Below are 6,360 nucleotides of genomic sequence, written 5' to 3' on the forward strand. Positions count from 1 at the left end.
AGCATGCTCCACTATGGTGATGGTCAGCATGTGCAGTTCTGCCTCCGTGAAGCGTGGCTTGCGCTGACAGGTCTCCAGGATCGAGGTGCCATGCCTTGGGATTTACTTCTGGAGTCAGGATGGGTGGATGGCTGCTGGGACCCACAGATTGCAGTGGATTGTGATTTTGATGATGGCCGCTGGCCAATTTCCTGTTCTGGTGATTGCTTAATTTCCTGTCACAGTGTTTCCGATCATGGTATTAGCGGGTGGCGCTGTTTCCGGTTCTGCTGCATCTAGCATGGTCATGCCGGAATCGGGGGCACCGGCACACTTGATGGCGGTACGTCCGGCGTGTGGCCTTTTTCCCAGTGTTACCATGATGCCTGTGTGACTGTTTCTGCCATGCCGGAATGCGCATGGCTTATAAAGCATAATCGTCTGTTGATTCCAGCGCTACAGGGTGCTGGAAACGGTGGGGCCAGCATCACAGTAACACCACGGATTTACCGGCAAACTCAGAATGAGGCCCATTGTCTCGCTATGTCGAATGCCGACTTGACACGTTGTGAGCCTGCATTTTTGTACCGACTAAATGCGGACTGCCAGCAGGATTGTATCGACACAAAATGCACTGTGTTCTCCTTCGCAGCCGGGAGTTTTCATTAGTGTTTTTAATTAGTTGATTGTGCTGATATTGTTTAAAGTACATATTTCTATAGAACCTTGATTTTTTTGGTATCTTGATACTACTGCTGTTTGGGTTGCTACTCTTATCACTTCACATGCTTCCTGAAGTGTATAGCATTCCCTCTACCCATGATACTGCAAAATGTGGCAGAGGTGGATCTTTCAGGCTGTGTCTGTTTTACCTTTATGATTGAGATCACTGCCGGTTTAGTAGAACTGTGGGTCTGACTAGGCTGCCACCATTCATCCCTGTACTGCAGAGCAGTTGTCACAATGTCGGGCAGCTTTGGGATTTGAAACAGACTCTGACTACCACCTAGTCATCCAAAATAAAATACTGTTCCTGCACGGACCCTTAACATAATGTCGAAGGAAAATATCACTGTTAAGATTGTGCAGAGAGTACCAACAGAAGGTGTGTTTGCAGTTCTTGCACATCGTTTGGGCACATCCTTCGTTTCGTTTGATGAAGATTTGGAAAACCGGACAATAGAAGCCTCTGTGTCTGGGCTGATGAGAACACCATTCTCTGTTGGCACTACAATGGGTTGAGTTTCTTGGCATGAGCGCTCTGGGTGCCAAACAGCCTTGCAGATGGAACAGAAGGTCATGTGGCATGTACAGGCTGTCCAGAGGTGCTGGCTTTGATTTCGCAAACGGGCTGGCAGTCAGTTGATGATCACCATGTTCTGTGTGGATCCAAGTGCACTTATCATTCAAATTTCCACTGCTGGGACAACTTTAACTGGTCAACAGTTATTAAAGAGGGAACATCTGTTTCTTGAAGTATGCCACGCTTGGGGCACACAGTGTCTGGACACGTGATTGGTCAACTGAAGCTTTCTCGAACCGCCAATTGCACATACTCTTTTAGGCACATTGGGCAGAAGATGCAGTTGCATTCTTGCAGTGTGGTCATCCTGTCGAGGGAGTGTTCGCACAGACAGAGCTTTCACGTGATCAGGGGCTCCAGAGATCTGCATCATCATGGTGTGATGGCAAACCCCGCCCGATGACGCCTTTGGTCAGGGAAGGCACGTTTGGGTCCTCTGTCCCTTGGAATAACAGCCACGTCTTTCCCAACCTAATCTTCAGCTCTGCAGCACCCCCCTGCAAGATTCATTATGTCACAAAACCTCTGCAGGGATTCCATGCTGGGAGAGCCGAGCAGACAGACACAGTTTCTTTTTGTATTCTCTCCCCTGCCTCCTTTTAATCTGCGCTCAGGCTACCTCATATTTGTGTGTCAGACTCTGCCACCAACTTTTCTGACACTTGTAGATCTAACCTCTCCTTCCCTCTGGGCCGCGAGAGAATGTTGCCTCGCTCGCCTCTGGTGCATGTCTGGCTCAACGTTTTTAGAACTAGGTATCGCAATGTATGAAGGGATTTTGGCCACCCTACAAAAACGTAAACATTTTGCTAGCTCAATCTTAAATGATTGTGATCAGTTGATGGATACCCTAATTACCAATTCAAAGATTGTTAAAAATTCATTGTTTGTTTCTGACTGGATTGCCACGATCAATAGAATGCGCAATTACAAAATTCACCCCTTTTTTCTGTGGCTGACAAGCCATCAGGCACTCTACCATCTTATCTTTGACGGTTTCCCCAGCTCCCAGTGCGTCAAAACATGAGGCAGAGTCTGGCAGAGTCTGAGGAATTGCCAGTAACTCTACTGTGGGAGTGCCTTGCTGCTACCGGAGTGCCTTTATAAACTGTACTTCCCCGCGGAGCGGGCGCAGAGTCTGGCAGAGTCTGGGGAGTCTGAGGAAGTCCGCGGAATCCTGGACTCATCTTTGGACTCCTCCCTCTCCCAACCCAGCTCACCGCGGCTTGCTGCCGCTGACTGTGCGATGCGTGTATCCGTTGCTGCTGCCGCCAAAGGAAAGACATCGAGTGCTTTGATGAAGACCCGTGCCCAAAGGAAGAGGACGCGGGACTCGCCATGCCCTGAGTCGGAACGTTCCTGGCTCTCGGCGGAGTCTCCTGAGGCTCCTCGGCGGGCGGTCCCCGGGGAGTTACGAGAGCCCGCTTCGGTTCCGGCACCGGCCTCGGTTGACCCAGCTTCGAAGGTGGAACGACTGACGCAGCCGGCATCAAAACCGATACTAACGAACGCCACCCAAGTAAGTGCTTGTGTGTCTACAACATCTACAATATCCTCTGCAACTTCTGATTGTATTGTGCCGACGGGGGGCTCGAGTCAAGATCTTGTGTTGGATTTACCTGTTTCTCGAACCACACCAGCTTCTGCATGCGTCCCGTCTGTCCGAACGCCTCTTTCTGAAAGTTGTGCTGTGAGCGAGGTTATGTCAGCCTTTTCGCTGAACGAGAATGTCATCAATAATGAAGCCCCTGAAGGCATTTCGAACATGGCCATGACTGTGGCGACAGGCAGTGGCCCCACTCAGCCTCTTGCCCGCATCTCACTAAGTGGTCAGAGTGGACCGCGACCTTTTAAAGGGCCTGACGCCAGTGCCTACTTGTCTGGGCATTAGCGACCAAGCGCCCAATGTGGGTCTTCTGGACACCACACACACTATACCACAAGAAGAAACAAGCAACGGGTCGCCCCGACCGAGATTCTATAGTGCGTATGACAAACTGATACCATCGCCTGTGATGTCCTCTAACATGCCTCATGCTGTAGACACCCATAGTTCTGTTTTCACGTATAAGGATGTTGCAGAGCCTGGTCTTGAACCTTGCCCAGAGACTTTCAACCGTTCTCTTTCTGCGAGAGTAGCATGGGAAACATCAAAGAAACTGGAAGACAAAGGTGATAACAACCGCAGAAACTCCCTGGACGTTGTCAACAAGCTGCTAATAGATCTTAAACAGATTAATAAAGGCAAACTTAGCAACTCGACAACAAAAGACACTCTAATGGGAGCTTCGGAAACAACGGAGGACGCACTTGAATCCCTGGCCAGCGTGAATCTAAATGCGCTGGCAAGTCAAGGTCAACTGCAGAGTTTTCACCAAAGTGGCTTGGTGAAAAGAAGAAGAGACTACTCGAGTATTTCACCGAGCGTTCAATGCTCACAGAGGAAGATCCCCAAAACAGGTGTGGCTGTCCCAAATCAACCACAAAACTGCTCAGTGAATGTACCATACCAGGACGAGGCTGGGCTCTCTGTTGATTACGTGCGCCCTGAATCCACGTCTGACTCTTCATCTTCGGATTCATCTCTAATGGAGCGCCCATTTCCAAAAATTAGACGCTTTCCCTTGGGCAGAAAGCGCCAAACAGGACATGAAATGGAGGCCAATGTTAATGCGCGCCAAACTCCAAACATGAAAGACCTTCAGACTATTGTTATATCCTCAACAACGCTGTCGCTGGCGCCTTTTCTTAAAATGTATGAGCATTTAAACTAGAGCCTAAAAGACTTGACAGCTGTCGTCTCCGGCATGAATTCAAAGATCGTGGCTCTTGAAAACACGCATATGCTCCACATGGAAGCAGTGCTGAACACAAACAATAAGGCAGAGCTGGCGATGGGGTCTTTTTAATGGACTGTAACAAAAATGCCAACTTGGATAGGAAATTATTGGCAGAAGTGGCGAAACAAGCGCTTAACCTCTTTCAACAAAAGTCAGAGAACAGCCCCCGTAATGGTGTCCTGGACGCCAGAGAAACTGGGGTCTCTTGTGGCTTAAACCTTTCAACACCTGGTTCTTCAAATTGCTTGCCTGAGGCCTCTTGCGCCTTGCCCTTGACGGCCATTGCAAACGTCAACAGAAACAATGACGTTTTGCTGGTCACAACTGAAAAAGCCTCTTCTAATTGCATCTGCCCACCTCAGCGACTGACAGCGTTGTTAGTAAATCAGGAGCCCAAAAACCAGTGGAAACTCCAACTCTGGCTGGAACGGGCAAAAGAATCTCCACCCACTTCCACGACATTCTCTTGGTAAGTCAAGCTTCAGGAAACCTGGCTCTTCTAGATCCCCAAACGGCTTCCTCGTCTGACCAAAATCAAGGCTTAGTCTTGGTAGGTGTGGAGCCTGAACCTGCACACAAAGAGGTGAATGTTGCTGCCTCAGAAGTCTTTGACATATTCAAGCCCTCTAAGAACGTTCCAACAATTGGAACCAGAGCAAAGAACTGCAGAGGCAATGGGACTAAAAAATCTAAAAACTTGCCCTTGAAAAAAACAAAACGAGGCAATGACTCTAGAAAATGTTTGAGAAATCTAAAAACAGTTAACGTAACCGTTAACAGAACTATCATGAAAGAAACAAGTGGAGAACCGGAACCGCAGACTAACGAAGTAGTCATCGAGTTGGATCAGTCTACCGGACCTAAAATCAACTCATGCGACATATCTGAAGAACTGTTGAACATGTCAGTATATGAGGATGCAGTGGTTGAGGACTTGGGCGGGACAGATGAAGTAAATCCTTTGCACGGTGGCCCCACTAAAGCGGCCAAGTCTGTTGGCAATGTCTCTGTTCCCCTGGCATCAGCCTGTCTATAACTGGATGCCAACACTGCTCCTGTCGTAAAACCCTCATGTCCAGACAAGATTCCCGCATGTGTACCATCTCAGCAATCTAACAGAGTCGTAAGACTGTGCGAAGTTAGCCAGCCGACTATAGCCTTATCAAATGGCCCGGACTCCCAAAAGAAGATGTTCATGACGCTGGATGAAAAACGTTGCAAGATGTCAACTTTACCAAACATCTTGGCCTGTCAGCTTAAAGACTCCGGGGCTCCTACAGTGCCGGACTGCTGTGGAAAGCCGCCGATGTCTGGGTCTGCCATATCGGACTCCATAAACGAACACATAAGGGGCTCTAAAGTTGCCATGTCCTTGCAGCCCAAAACAAATGGGAGTCTACCAACAAGATCCACAACCAGAAAAAATCCATCAAATGACCCCAACAAGGTCAGTCATTCAAGAAATGAATTGTTGCTCCATCAAGTGCTTTTGGAACGTATTGACTCCGCAGATGATTTAATTTTGAATCGTCATAACGTCTTGTAGCTATGTCATCTTGTACCGAGCCTTAGAGCAATTGAATCTGGAGACTTAAAAATTGTGGAATTCTTTAATGACACCAAAAATAACGTAGTTATACTTCACGTTCAGTCTAAACTCATAGTTGATATATACTTCTTCAAGCTGGCCCGGTACTACTGTCGTTGGGGTTCGACATCTCCCAAGCATCGACTCGTGACACAACTAGTGCAACGAAAGAAGTGCATAACATGCCAGATGTTGGTGAAAGTAACCAATTGTACATGTCGGGGACGAGTGAATTTGCCAAATCAACATCCTTTCCAAACCCCCAATGCCCCGCTTCTATTAACCTGAAAGCACCGTTTGAGCTAACCAACAACAACCGCATAAACATAACAATCCAAGGAGCGAATCCAGCACCTTCCAATGCGGACTCGATCGAACATTGTTCGCCGAAATTAGCGAACGGAAATGACTGGTCCTGGGTTGCTGAAACTCTAAACAATGAACGGTCATGTTAACGCCAGGCATTTGAACTATGTAAAAACTACACACTAGGATCTTGGAACACCAGGGGATTTAGCCACCTGTTCAACATTGCTTGGACTGCTGAACTGGATCTCATTTGTCTACAGGAGACGTGGTTGTGTGAAAGGCCAGACTTGGAGGGCTTTGAAATTGCCCATAACCCAGCAATCAAACAGACCAAGAGTAGA

The 6,360-nt window shown here is 48.1% G+C and overlaps 1 pseudogene; it reads right to left on the reverse strand.

Annotated features, from left to right (window-relative positions):
- Nucleotides 1-978: 978 nt before the first annotated feature.
- On the reverse strand, nt 979-3,055 carry LOC138560645 (E3 ubiquitin-protein ligase RNF144B pseudogene; annotated as a pseudogene).
- Between the last annotated feature and the right edge of the window lie 3,305 nt (nt 3,056-6,360).

Source organism: Ambystoma mexicanum, chromosome 1q (assembly GCF_040938575.1).
Source record: "Ambystoma mexicanum isolate Mex_15411 chromosome 1q, UKY_AmexF1_1, whole genome shotgun sequence".
NCBI lineage: Eukaryota > Metazoa > Chordata > Amphibia > Caudata > Ambystomatidae > Ambystoma > Ambystoma mexicanum.